Below are 15,688 nucleotides of genomic sequence, written 5' to 3' on the forward strand. Positions count from 1 at the left end.
CAAACTCATTCTACGAGGCCACCATCACCCTGATACCAAAACCAGACAAAGATGTCACAAAAAAGAAAACTACAGACCAACATCTCTGATGAATATAGATGCAAAAATCCTCAACAAAATACTAGCAAACAGAATACAACAGCACATTAAAAGAATCATATACCCTGGTCAGGTGGGGTTTATCCCAGAAATGCAAGGATTCTTCAATATACACAAATCAATCAATGTGATACACCATATTAACAAACTGAAGGAAAAACACCATATGATCATCTCAATAGATGCAGAAAAAGCTTTCGACAAAATTCAACACCCATTTATGATAAAAACCCTCCAGAAAGTAGGCATAGAGGAAACTAACCTCAACATGATAAAGGCCATATATGACAAACCACAGCCAACATCACTCTCAATGGTGAAAAACTGAAACCATTTCCTCTAAGATCAGGAACAAGACAAGGTTGTCCACTCTCACCACTATTATTCAACATAGTTTTGGAAGTTTTAGCCACAACAATCAGAGAAGTAAAAGAAATAAAAGGAATCCAAATCAGAAAAGAAGAAGTAAAGCTGTCACTGTTTGCAGATGACATGATACTACACATAGAGAATGCTAAAGGTGCTACCAGAAAACTACTAGAGCTAATCAATGAACTTGGTAAAGTAGCAGGATACAAAATTAATGCACAGAAATCTCTTGCATTCCTATACACTAATGATGAAAAATCTGCAAGGGAAATTAAGGAAACACTCCCATTTACCACTGCAACAAAAAGAATACAATACCTAGGAATAAACCTACCTAAGGAGACAAAAGACCTGTAAACAGAAAACTATAAGACACTCATGAAAGAAATTAAAGATGATACAAACAGATGGAGAGATTTACCATGTTCTTGGATTGTAAGAATCAACATTGTGAAAATGACTCTACTACCCAAAGCCATCTACAGATTCAGTGCAATCCCTATCAAACTACCAATGGCATTTTTCACAGAACTAGAACAAAAAATTTCACAATTTGTATGGAAACACAAAAGACCCCACATAGCTAAAGCAATCTTGAGAAAGAAAAATGGAGCTGGAGGGATCAGGCTCCCTGACTTCAGACTATATTACAAAGCTGCAGTAATCAAGACAGTATAGTACTCGCACAAAAACAGAAATATAGATCAATGGAACAGGATAGAAAGCCCAGAGATAAAGTCACGCACATATGGTCACTTTATTGTTGATAAAGGAGGAAAGAATATACAATGGAAAAAAGACAGCCTCTTCAATAAGTGGTGCTGGGAAAACTGGACAGCTACATGTAAAAGAATGAAATTAGAACACTCCCTAACACCATACACAAAAATAAACTCAAAATTGATTAAAGACCTAACTGTAAGGCCAGACACTATCAAACTCTTAGAGGAAAACATAGGCAGAACATTCTATGACATAAAGCAAGATCTTTTTTGACCCACCTCCTAGAGAAATGGAAATAAAAACAAAAATAAACAAATAGGACCTAATGAAACTTAAAACCTTTTGCACAGCAAAGGAAACCATAAATAAGACGAAAAGACAACCCTCAGAATGGGAGAAAATATTTGCAAATGAAGCAACTGACAAAGGATTAATCTCCAAAATTTACAAGCAGCTCATGCAGCTCAATATCAAGAAAACAAAAAATCCAACTGAAAAATGGGTGGAAGACCTAAATAGACATTTCTCCAAAGAAGACATGCAGATGGCCAAGAGGTACATGAAAAGATGCTCAACATCACTAATCATTAGAGAAATGCAAATCAAAACTACAATGAGGTATCACCTCACACTGGTCAGAATGGCCATCATCAAAAAATCTACAAACAATAAATGCTGGAGAGGGTGTGGAGAAAATGGAACCATCTTGCACTGTTGGTGGGAATGTAAATTGATACAGCCACTATGGAGGTTCCTTATAAAACTAAAAATAGAACTACCATACGACACAGCAATCCCACTACTGGGCATATACCCTGAGAAAACCATAATTCAAAAAGAGTCATGTACCACAATGTTCATTGCAGCTCTATTTACAATAGCCAGGACATGCAAGCAACCTAAGTGTCCATTGACAGAGGAATGGATAAAGAAGATGTGGCACATATATACAATGGAATATTACTCAGCCATAAAAAGAAACGAAATTGAGTTATTTGTAGTGAGGTGGATGAACCTAGAGTCTGTCATACAGAGTGAAGTAAGTCAGAAAGAGAAAAACAAAGACCGTATGCTAATACATATATATGGAATCTAAAAAAATTTTTAAAGAAAGTGGTTCTGAGGAACCTAGGGGCAGGACAAGAATAAAGATGCAGACACAGAGAATGGACTTGAGGACATGGGCGGGGACGAAGTGAGAGAGTGGCATGGACTTATATATACTACCAAATGTAAAATAAATAGCTAGTGGGAAGCAGCCGCATAGCACAGGGAGATCAACTCAGTGCTTTGTGACCACCTAGAGGGGTGTGATAGGGCGGGTGGGAGGGAGATGCAAGAGGGAGGAGATATGGTGATAATGTATATGTATAGGTGATTCACTTTGTTATAAAGCAGAAACTAACACACCATTGTAAAGCAATTATACTCCAATAAAGAAGTTAAAAAAAGAAAAAAGAGTCATGTACCACAATGCTTATTGCAACTCTATTTACAATAGCCAGGATGTGGAAGCAACCTAAGTGTCCATCGACAGAGGAATGGATAAAGATGTGGCACATATATACAATGGAATATTACTCAGCCATAACAAGAAACAAAATTGAGTTAATTGTAGTGAGGTGGATGGACGTAGAGACTGTCATACAGAGTGAAGTAAGTCAGAAAGAGAAAAATAAATACTGTATGCTAACACATATATATGGAATCTATACGTGTATATAGTGTATACATATATACACTAGTATGTATAAAATGGATAACTAATAAGAACCTGCTGTATAAAAAAATAAATAAAATAAAATTCAAAAATAAAAAGAGGAAATATTTTAGCCCTGTTTTGCTGTGTATTACTAACTCTGCCCTCCGCGCAACTCTCATTTCCTTTAGTTGTAGAGGCTCTTGTGACTGCTTCTCTACATGTGACTGCTCCTTTTTTTAAAAAGTCAGTGCTTCTGTGATGTTTTCCCACCTCCTGTTAACATTTCTATTTATTCATTCTTAAAGCCACAAGCGTTCACAAAATGCTAGCTGATCAATTGAAAATTATTGTTTATTCCTTTAGTATTTGTGCTAACTATAAATGTATCCTAGGCATCTTAATTTCAGTTTGGGGGCTTATTTTGGAGAATAATTGTTATTCTGTCAGAATTATATTTGCATCTTATTTTTTTCTTTATTCCTAAATCTGATTTTATGATTGAAGACAGAAAGTCGTCTTTTTAAAAAATTAATTAATTTATTTATTTTGGTTGTGCTGGGTCTTGGTTGCAGCAGGTGGGCTCCTTAGTTGTGGCTCGCCAGGTCCTTAGCTGCAGCATGTAGGCTCCTTAGTTGCAGCTCCAGGGCTCCTTAGTTGTGGCATGAGAACTCTTAGTTGAGGCATGCATGTGGGATCTAGTTCCCTGACCAGGGATTGAACCCCGAACCCCTGCATTGGCAGTGCAGAGTCCTGTCCACTGTGCCACCAGAGAAGTCCCCAGAAGGTCTTCTTAAAGGACTTCTTTCCCCCATAAAAGTATTTATTTTAGCAAGAGCAAATAAAGATTTAAATGAGAGGAGCCTCCAATTGACCTTCAACTGATGGTCACAATAAAATTAAAAAAAAAAAAGGTTCTGAAGAACCTACAGGCAGGACTGGAATAAAGATGCAGATGTAGAGAATGGACTTGAGGACACAGGGAGGGGGAAGGGCAAGCTGGGACGAAGTGAGAGAGTAGCGTTGACATATATACACTACCAAATGTAAAATAGATAGCTAGTGGGAAGCAGCCTCATAGCACAGGCAGATCAGCTCAGTGCTTTGTGACCACCTAGAGGGGTGGGATAGGGAGGGTGGGAGGGAGATGCAAAAGGGAGGAGATATGGGGATATATGTGTATGTATAGCTGATTCACTTTGTTATAAAGCAGAAACTAACACACCATTGTAAAGCAATTATACTCTAATAAATGTGTTAAAAAAAAGATACAATCTGTGTCACCCGAGAGAAAGGTCACAATTACTTAATTAATTAATTTAATAGAATTTAATTAATTAATTTATTTTTGGCCACGTTGGGTCTTTGTTGCTGCATGAGGGCTTTCTCTAGTTGTGGCGAGTGCAGGCTACTCTTTGTTGCGTTGTGTGGGCTTCTCAGTGCAGTGGCTTCTCTTGTTGCAGAGCATGGGCTCTAGGCGCATGGGCTTTAGTAGTTGTGGCACATGGGCTCAGCAGTTGTGGCTTGCAGGCTTCAGAGCACAGGCTCAGTAGTCGTGGCACACGGGCTTGGTTGCTCCGCATGTGGGAACCACACGGGCATATGGGATCTTCCCAGACCAGGGCTCGAACCCGTGTCCCCTGCATTGGCAGGCGGATGCTTAACCACTGCACCACCAGGGAAGTCCAACAATTAAAAAGTTAGACAATTCTCCCACTATTTTGCTCAGGAAGAGCAAAATGCTGTAGTATATGCTGCAGATTAGGATTACCAGATAAAATACAGGACACCCAGTTAACTGTGAATTTTAGTTAGTGAATTTTTTTTAGTATAAGTCTTTGTCCTATGCTAAATTCACTTATCTGAAATTTAAATTTAACTGTGCATCCTCTATTTTTATTTGCTCAATCTGGCAACACTACCCCAGAGAGAGTGTGAGATGGGAATCTTCACTTATTCAGTCAGCATCTGTGCCGATGGGGTAAACAGCTTGCCTCTCTGGATATGACTGTTGTTAAAGATGCATACAACATGGTCCCTTGACTCAAGACAACTACATCAGCTAGTGTTCAACTGAAGAAATCATGATCTGCTTTCATGCTGGAGGGGGTGAAAGATTATCTGAAATGGACTTACTAAGAGATGTTGGTCTCTGATGCGGTAACTTTCTTAAGCACTTTTTTCATTTGATATATTAACTGAGCATCTGAACTGTTCTAGGCATTTAGCTCAGAAAGAGGAACTGAATAGCTTCTTGTTAGAACAAGGAACTAAACATTCCTGTTCTTGTGATGCCTACATGCTCATGGGGGGAGATTTTCCATGCCAATTTTAATATCCTTCGTTTTTATTCTAGAGTTGACCTGAGTTAGATGTGACTCCATGTACTGGCTTTATCACACTTGAGTACCTTGTCACTATTTGAATACATCTGCTTACTGCCCTGATCATGTTTTCTTATATATTCCTGAGGTAAAATTCTTGCTATGCCAGCATCTCTTATAGTAGATTTTATGAGAAGAGATAGCAGTAAATACTGGTGTAAAAGAGAGAAAGCTTTCAGGACCATGATTCTCCTGAGAACTTTTTGTTTCTTGGCAAGTGTGCATCTCTGTATGTGTGTTTTTGTGAGTGTATCTGGGTGCACAGATGATGTGTCTCTTGAAAATGTCAGGTGTAGACAGACTATCTCCTTTCTGAGTGAACCCTAATTTTCAAAAACATTTTCTTGACCAGTTTAGTCGCAAAAGCAAACACTTGAAAGAGTCCAGTAACAACTTCTTGGGCAGAAAAGATGGCCCCTGCTCAGAGCTTGTTCAGCGGCAGACACTGAAATGTGGCTTGGCTCTGTCCCCTGGCTTGGTACTAGGGTGTTATGTTCCACTAGAGGCCCTGGTACCTTTTCAGCAAGGCGCCGAGTCAGGCACAGACTTGCTGGCAGCCACGGCAGAGGGATTTTACTGATCCATGCCCGGATCTCAGGAGGTAACTGGCAAGAGAGAAGAAAGCAAAACAAGCAACCAAATCCCTATACACCTTATAAATTTGACTTGGAAATTTTGCCTCAAGGCTGTCAAAGAGCAGGAATAATGATTTCACTTTCTCCAAGGTCAGTTCTTGGGCATTGAGTCTTTAATGTAGAAAAAAATATATCCAATTATCTGATTATCAACTTTTTTTTTTTTTTTTAAGTCTTGCCATTCCCAGGTTCAAGTGACTCTGCGCCTTGAAAATAAATTTAGGTTAAGCCACTCCTGGCCAAAACTATGCCTTCAGGTCACATGACTTGCTTCCAAGTTAGGGGCAAAGCCTTGAAATCATGTGCATCTACTTTGCTGTAAGACGTTTCTTTGATAATTTGCATCTCTTCTGCCAGGGATAAGTCGATTTGTCTCCATTCTGTCTGAGGTTGTGAAGCTGGGATTCCACTGGCGAGATGGAATGTAGATTAGGCTCTGCTTGGCTTCTAACTAAACCAGGAGCCATTAGAGAGTAATCTGGGTACAGCCTCTTGCTGCCCCCTGGTGGAGAGGTGGGTATTGAGCAAGCCATAACTGCGGACTGTGGATTTCCTCAGCAAATGCTGTTAAGGTGTCTGTGTAAAGGTCCGTGGGGAATAATTACACTTAAAGCTATTAAGTTATACTCTATTGTGAAGCTAAATGTTATAATAAAATATATATTGAATGGAGTTTGAAAGGTTGCTCTATAAGAGTCTGATTTCTCAATAATGGGTGCTTTAATTCCACTCTCTTTTTACTTCTGTTTTTTGGGAACTCATTTCTTATCTTTTTTTCTCTAAACTCTTCATTTTCTTCAATCATCACTTCATGTATCTTTAGATAATTATAAGATTCTTGTAAGGGGTTATCTTTACACATTTCCATAAAGTGAAATTCAGCATTTGACCCAAGAAAATTATAATTCTTATATACTCCAGATCTTAAACTGGGATTTATACCTATACATTCAGATCAAAATCCAAACCAAAATTCACTTCAGGAATTCAAATGAAACATGTTAGTCTTATATCTTCTGAAAGTTCCGGAGTACAAGTCAGAGGCTGTCTCCTTAAGGCTTTTGCGTGCAAATTACATTTTGAAAGAAAATGTTTGTTTTTGTAACAGCCCTAAAAATGCCAACATTTTCAAAAAGTATAGTCAGGTAGAAGCATGCTTTTTAAATTAAAACCTGTGACAGGATGCCTTTTAGAATCAAGGAAAATTTTTGGAGACTATCGTGTGGGCTATCAACACATTATGCCTACGTATGCCTAGCCTTTCAAATGTGTTCCTGTGACTTCTAGAACGACTGTGTTTCTTGAATTAAGAAATTCTTGATGCCAGGCTAGTATTTGGTTCTTATTGAAAGACTTTTTTTATTCATTACTTAATTCATCCAGTATTTATTCAACAAGTATTTACTGAGCACCCATGTGCCAGCAGGAGGGAGGATATACATCCCTGCATGAAAGTGCTTACAGAACTCGGTACAAATGTCTCAAGAACAAGGCAGACTGTGGGCAGTCAGTATCATAAAAGAGGTAGAGAGAAAGTGAGATGGGAGTTCAGAGATGGAAGAGATAAGTTCCAGATTTTGGGGGAGGTGAACAAGGGGCAGTGGAACTAGGAATTAAAGGATGAAGGGGATTTGTACATAAAATTATTCTAGATGACAGAAATTTATTCTAAAGGAATTTATTTGGAAATTTATTCTAAAGGAAGAATTTTTCTCAAGAAAATAAATTATACACAGCTAATACGTGCATGAAATGACTTTCACCCACTCAGGTGACTTCTGAAATGTAAGAATTATTAACAGTTCAAATACTGTCAATTCTTGATCAACCTCTGTCCTTTATGTATGAGAAAAATTCTGCTCTCCTCCTCAAAATATTCTTCTCTCTTCTGACCAAAACAGTAAAATAGGATAGGAAGAATAACTCTTTTATTCCCTTTCTCTGTCCCTATCTTTTCCTTAACTCACCAAAGCTATTCATTTGATAAATACTGTGCACTTGTTATGTGCCAGATACTCTGCTAGGTCCTGGAGGCAGCAGTTAACAAGCATACATGACCCTTTTTCTGCAAAAGCTTTTACTGGATGGAGACAGGCAGTGAAGAGATTCACCTCAGGTGAGGGGAGGATCGCCTTACGCATTGTAACTGGAGGAATGGAAGATAGGATGGTGGAGGCACAGGTAAATTTGTAGGTTTGGCATTAGTAAGTTGAGAGAGTTCTTGTCTGAGGACTTCAGTTTTTCTCCCCATAATTACAGAAAATTCAGAGAGTGGAATTAATAAAGGGTTGGACTTTGGCTAGGCAAGAGTGATGGAAGTAACGGGGAGAGGGGATTGATAACGTTGGCGTGCAATGGACTGGGAGAATCTAAGCTGTATACAAAGAAGGGTACTGATGTGAAGACAGTAAGAGGTTAAGGACTGGTGATCCAGTAAGGTTCAAGATCAGATTTATAAGAAATAACTTGAGTAAGAAAGTTGAAAAGATAGGACGCTATCATCAGAAAGAAAAATGTCTGAATTTATGATATCAGATATGGAGTAATTCTGGATGATGGCAAGATTTGGGATATGATTTGAGAGCATGTGACTGAAGTGAAGTGAATGTGAAGGTTACTGGAGCTGAGGACAGTGAAGGAACTGGGATGACAGAGGACTTGGGATGGAGAGGAACTAAAGTATTCAAGATCACTACGTCTATGAAGGGGAAAGTGAATGGGAAAAACATCTCTTCCCCATCTTAGGAGTCCCTAGCATTTCTCCCATCATCCTAATCTGACACCCCACCACTATATCTCCCTCAGAATCCTGGGTCTTAATGTGATCATGCCGCATGGGGACCCCTGCCCAGGCCTAGAACCCAGCTCTCCCCTCCACCTTCTTGCTCCCACCATGCCAGGGGCTCACTGCTGAGAGATCTCAGCTCCCACTTCCCACCTGGTAGAGAAACTGGTTCTGGGAACATGGCAGGATGTAAGCTCCCACTCTGAATGCCAGAGCTTGTTAGGGGTGAGGGTGACCCAAGCTGAGGGAAGATGCGCTCCTGCTGTTTTAATCTTGATGGTGGAAAGCACTTTTCTGTAACAATCCTGGAATCCATAGTTGTCCTCTATAGAACCAACGGCCGGGACACCATTGGCCGGAACCGATCACGTGAGTGATTGGAGGAAAGTGGCTTTGGGGGGCTGGCTCTGGTTCCTCATCATCATGTTTTACGTTCACTTTATGGGCGAAGATGTTCAGTTTCAACAATGCACTTAGACATGGCTTTTCTAAATTAGGAATTTTCTGTATTAAAATTGTATGCTGGTCCCTAAACTTCAGAAAACAGAGTGGCAAAAATAATTCTATCATCAATGGGCATTTTTTCTTTACATTTCTATGAGCTTCTAGGAGTTGACAGATTGATCATCAGCAACAATGCTAAAAGAGTGCTTTGAGTTTATAACTTAGATATTTTAACATTAAAAAAATTATTTATCATGTTATGGAGGTCATTTGTGTTCACTGAATACAATTCTGAAAATGAAAAGAACAGAAGATAAAACTTTTGTACTCTCACCAACCAGAAATAAAAATCTTGGTACCATTTTCACTCCAGATATACATTTCTCTTTGCCCCTTCCCCAACTTGGAGTCATACAAAGTTTTGTAATGCCTTCCATTCATTTAATATAATGTGAGCATTTCCCTGTGCCATTGCCTATCTTTAAAAAATGATGGTGGCAGAGTCTTCTAGCTGTTCATCAAAATCCATTTTCTTCTCTTTGGGCATGCAGCTAGACTACATTTCCAGGATCCTTTGCAGTTATGTGTAGCCAAAAGAATAGGAATGCATGTGATGTGTGCTATTCCTGGGCCAATGCTTTTAAGAGGCAGGTGTGTATCCTTTATGTTATCTTTTCTTACAGCTAGATGTAGATGATGACAAGGCCCTAGGGGAATTCAAAGTCAAAGGATGGAAGGAGCCTGAATTTTTGAATAATCATGTATTGAACACAATGTGGGTGAGAATAAACATCTATTGTGCTTGAACCATTATATATTAGGGGGTCTGTTTGTTACAGCAATTTTGCCTACTCTGTTTTTCATTGTATGGATGTACCTTAATTTTTTAAGAGATATGTTTCTTGTTAGCCTGTAATAGATTATTGAAAATGGACCCAGTGACTGAATTGGGTCTCTCTGTGTCCACACCTCTTTGCAATACGTCTTTACTGCTTTTTCCAACAAGAGCTCGTGTTTGTTTCCCCATTTTTTGACTCTATTCTGCCTTTCTGACTTGTTTTGACCAATAAAGTGTGATGGAAGTGGCATTTGGGGACTTCTGAGTTCAGACTCTAAGAGGCCGTACAGCATCTGCTTTTGCTCAGGGTGGATCCATCTGCTGCATAAAGAAGTCCAGGTTATCCTATTGGAGAGGGAGTCTACGTGGGGAGATGGGTCCTAGAGGATAGATGCCATGTGGAGAGAGAAACCACACAGAGGAGAATCAAGGCCCCACACATATGTGTGAGCCAGGGTAATGCCACGGAAAAAGAGAGACCCAGCCATCCCAGTTCACCCTCAGTCATTTGAGCCATCCCAATGGGAGTGCCAGACTTGTGAGTGAGGCCATTGTAGGTCCTCTAGACCCAGTAGAGCCCTCCCAGCCAACACTATGTGGAAGAGAGACAAGCCACCCCTTCTGAGCTCTGTCCAAACTCCTGACCCACAGAACTGTAAGTAATAAAAGTAATAAAATGATTAAGTTGTGAATATGTTGACTAACCAGCAATAAATAACATGGATACTTATATGTTTCTAAAGTTTTGTTCCTGTAAATGACACTGATAAGCATCTTTGTACCAGCTTCCTTGGTCATCAAGAGATTTTGTGCTGCTGAACTTGTTTAAGTCTGGAAATTGAGTAAGGAGTCATGTCTCCTCTCCATTTTGGTGCTCAGATTAGGTTTCTGGTCCCTGCTATATAAATGAAGTAATATTTTAATAGGCTGCTATCTATTCAATTCCTACAGGCACCACGATCAATTAGCTACTACTAAAGATTCCTGCTAGTCAAAATATTTGGTTAACATTTTGTCTCTATTGCCCATTATAGTAAATGCACTAACCTCGTCTCTTGTAGTTAATTGTTGCCACTTGGCCTTTGTCATTCTGGGATCCCATCGTTTTCACTGAAATCATGGAGCCGATTTCAATGGCAGTATCTTCTACCATCACCATAGCCTACAGAAGACAGCCATCACAGAAATTTGTGAGGACACAAAAGTAGTCCATCATTAATGCCTTTCTCAATGCCTCAGTGGGGTGAGTGACCTCTCAAAGGACACAGTTGGGGGTGGGTGGGTGTGCAAGTCAGATTATATATGCACCCCATCATTCCAATCTCTCTGAGTCTTTGACTCCTCCTTCCACATTGTGCCAGGAAAAATCTTACCTTCAATGAGTATAGGCTATAGTTGAGTTCAAGTTTTTTACCTTCAATTACCTAGGATGTCATTACCTAGGATGAAGAGCTGTTTGGCAACACTACCAGGAATAAGAAAACAAACAGGAACTTTCCTCCTCCTGCCTTCCAATCTCCTTCTAGTGGTCCATATGGGTATAACCACCAGCCGGCAAAGACCATGTGGTTTTGCAGAATCCCAGCCCCGCATCACAGAGCAAAGTATAGACGCATGAGATTAGAGCTGAAAGACCGTAGCTGGATGGGCCAAAAAATGTATGTCTCCGAATATGCTGGTGTATGCACACACACACACACACACATCCTAAGAGTTTGATACACACTTAACGTTAAAAATAATTTTTTCTCATTACAATAGCAACATGTATTTCTTTCCTTCAGAAAGTACAAATAAGCTCATAGAAGAAAAAAAGATCCATCCTACTGCTGAAAAGATAATCTTTGTTAACACCTTCATTTAGATCCTTCCAGACCTTTTTCTCTATGTGTGGAGGTATATTTTTGCATGTAATCACATTGTACATAGCGTTTTCTAAACTGCTTTAGAAAACACCTTAATGTATGGTAAACAATTGCACACATCAACACATATTTATTTGTTTACAACAGTGGATTCCAAACTGTCCCTAGGAAGTGTCTTATGAGGTACTTCTAGGAGCCTGGGAAGGAGGCCTTTATGGGAGGGCCCTGCGTTCTCCTTTGTACCCTTAACCACTACAATTCTGCTTTTACTGTTTTATATATTTGATTTCTGTGTTAAGATTTTGTGAGGGAAAAAGAATTCCACTGCCAAAATATTAGAAAACCACTGACTCATTGTGTGAATATATCATTTTCCATTTTCATGATTACAACAACAAAGGATCACTTTGTATCTGAATTTTTGTCCAAAGTCCTAGTAACATGAGACACCATGCTTTTACTGTGTCTATATGACAATACCGTGAAATTATTTTAATCTGTATTTTTTGAAGTGCTAATGAGATGGACAAGGTTCTGTCTATTTCATGGTCATTTGTGTCTGTGGCAGTCTTTCTTTGCAAATTTGAAATTTTAAAAACATAGCTGTAAATCCTTACTTTCTCCCTAATATACAGAACACACGCCTCTTCCATATCCCCCAGTTCAAGGAAACTCTGATTTTAAATATCCACTGCTCGCCCAGAACCCATCTCCCCGCCCTCCCCTCTTGGTAATGATCTTCCTTCACTGACAACATAGGAGCTCCCTCATCTTTCTGTTACCGTACCCCAAACATAGCCATGTCTAAAGCTATCTTGATTTTTCTTCCTGGCTCAGAAGATAAAGGCTTGTTGATCTTTAAGACAACCCCTCTACCTGAGCTCTGGATCCCACCTTTGCTTGTCTCCTCTGGGATGATGCTCACAAACTTGGTTGAATGAATGGATCTTTCTTCATTAATTCTCTCACCTTTATCTCTTTAGTAGGTCCAGCTTCTCTCACTCTTTTGTCCCCATTTCTCTTACCCTGTTCAGGTGATGAAACCACTTTCTGTCTGTGATGGTCAGTTTTATGTGTCAACTTGACTAGGCTGGGGCACCCAGTTATTCAATCAAACATGAGTCTAGGTGTTGTTGTGAAGGCATTCTGTAGATGTGATTATCAACTACAACCAGCTGACTGTATGTAAAGGAGATTATCCTGGGTTATCTGGATGAGCCTAATCCAATCAGTTTAAAAGACCTTGAGAACAGAACTGTGGTTTCCCTGAGGACATGAAGGAGAAGAAATTCCATCTGTAGACTGCAGCTTCAGCTCCTGCCTGAGTTTCCAGACTGCCATTTACAACAGCCTGCCTTATGGACTTCAGACTTGACTATTCAACCCCTACAGGCATGCGAGCCAATTTCTTTTCAAAAGTGTGTATATATATATATATATATATATATATATATATATATATATATATATATATCTCGCCTACTGGTTCTGTTTGACTGGTGGAACCCTAACTGATGCACTATCCTTAAAATTAGAACAAAACTATACCCTGCTTGATCCTACATCTCTCTGTTATCACATAAACTCGGCCTTCCCTTCTCATCTAAGCCGCTAAAAATGTTATCCTATATTCATCATCTCTACTCCCTCCCTTTGCAATTACCCTTTGAGCTACAGTCCCATTTATTCAACTGGCGAATTGGACATACTCTTGTGGGCAGCCCATGGGTAATCTCAAACTCAGTACATCAAAAGTTATCTCATTATTCCTATTATTTAGATGTATCTAAATTGGTTCTTCTTTTGGATGCCACATGTCACACTCAAGGCAAAAGTCTGGAAGTCATACTAGACATTTAAATACCTAAGTACCAGACATCTAAATAAGTCATACTGTCCATCTTCAGTGCCAGTGTTGGAATTCAGGCCTTCATTATCTCCTGCCTCAGCTTTTGTAACAGATTCCCTTAGGTCCCTTCCTCCAGTCTCATCTCCTTCAAACCTGTTCTCCAGAGTGCTCGTCCTCTGATGCAAGGTGCCCAAATTGCCCAGCCTAAATCTCAGTGACTCCTTTGTCACCTCCAGAAAGGGATCCCTAAAGCAGACCACCATCACAAGGAGCTTTTAAAAAACCCAGATTAGAGCCCTACTCAGACCTAATGAATAAGAATGTGCGAAGTGGGGCCTGAAAATTTTCTAAATATTTAAAAAAGACTATCCAGGTAATTGTGATCAGCCAGGTCTGGGAATCACCAGCCTTCAGGGTAAATCCAAATTCTGTCCCTGATCTGACACCACTACTCCCAGCATCATCCCTCAGAACACATCATGCTCCAGCAATACTGACTCAGCCAGGACTAATGATTCTTCCAACTCATGTTGTTTACCACCTCTCTGTCAGGAATGTCTTCTTCCCTTATCTGCCTGGGAAATTCCTACTCGTTCTTCAAAAACTCTATTCAAGCATCATCTAGTCTCTTATTTAGCCAGTAAATATTGACAAACTAGTAAAATTGTACACATTAACTATGTGCAGTTCTCTGTATTATCAATTGTACCTCAACAAAGCTGTTAAAGCCTTATTGAGGTCTTACTACACACCAGGCTATGAGCTAAGCATTGTGATATAGAGATCAGTAAGCTACACTGGTAGTACTGCCTTCAGTCAGCTCACATGTCATTGGAGAAAGAGACATACAAATATACAAATGAATACAGTACAGTGAGGTAAATTCTGTGAGTCTGTGGTAGCCTGAATAATGCCCCCCCCACAAAACAGCCACATCCTAATCACCCAAATCTATGAATATGTTTACTTACATTGCAAAACAGATTGTGTAGATATGATTAAGTTAAAGACTCTGAAATGAGGAGAGTATCCTGGGTTATTCTGGTGGGCTCAGTGTAATCACTAGGGTCCTTTTAAGATGAAGGCAGGCAGGAGGGTGAGAGAGAAAGAGAGGCTGGAGGGAGATTGGAAGATGCTGTGCTACTGACTTTGCAAATGGAGGATGGAGACATGAGCCAAGGAATGCAGGTGGCCTCTAGAAGCTGAAAAAAGCAAGAAAATGAATTCTCCACTAGAGCCTCCAGAAGGATCCAGCCCTGACAACTTTAGTCCAGTGAGATCCATTTTGGACTTCTAACCTCCAAAAATGTAATATAATAACTGTGTTGTTTTAAGTGACTATGTTTGTAGTAATTTGTTACAGCAGCAATAGGAGGCTAACACAGAGGCCAGCACAGGGCACTACGGGTGTACATAAAGTCGTCTCTACATCAAGCTATGGAGTGGGAATGGGATGCTCAGGAAGAATTACCTAGAGGTGATGACACCAGAGCTGAGGGAGATTGTGTTTCAGGGAAATGGCCCAGATAGAGAAATTAATACGTACAAAGGCACACACAGAGAGCATGCAAAGTGTTTCAGTGTGGCGTGGCTATTTGTATTAAACAGTAAAAATATCAACAATACGAATTCTGCTAACAGTAAACACTATTTGTATGCCAGACACTATTCTAAAGCACTTCTTAACTGTGAGCACTTTATAAGTTTGTATTATTATCTTCATTTTACCTGTAGGAACACTAAGATTTGGAGGAGTTAGGTAACCTTCCTGAGATCATAGAGCTAGTAAAGGGCAGATCTAGAATCAAAACCTTGCTGGTCCGTCTTCAAAACCCACTAACTGCCTCTCTAATACATTCGCGGGGGGCCTTAAGTAAGCTGGTATCAGGGTAGCTGAAGATAAATGAACTATTAGAAAGATATAAATGAAGTGAGGATCAGGAAAGCTTGGTATATCGTCTTGTTTTGGACACTGACAGAAGATGGGGTTGATGGAGA

At 39.7% G+C, this 15,688-nt stretch overlaps 1 protein-coding gene across 1 annotated transcript in view; it reads right to left on the reverse strand.

The window, feature by feature from the left end:
* The window catches only part of BOC (BOC cell adhesion associated, oncogene regulated), a 261,869-nt gene that overhangs the window by 245,549 nt on the left and 632 nt on the right, over window positions 1–15,688 (reverse strand). The window contains exon 2 of the mRNA XM_067738890.1: window positions 11,024–11,138. The gene's annotated coding sequence lies outside the window, so the exon portion shown is untranslated. The remainder of the gene's footprint in view (window positions 1–11,023; window positions 11,139–15,688) is intronic.

This window comes from Pseudorca crassidens, chromosome 5 (assembly GCF_039906515.1).
Source record: "Pseudorca crassidens isolate mPseCra1 chromosome 5, mPseCra1.hap1, whole genome shotgun sequence".
NCBI classification, from domain to species: Eukaryota; Metazoa; Chordata; class Mammalia; order Artiodactyla; family Delphinidae; genus Pseudorca; species Pseudorca crassidens.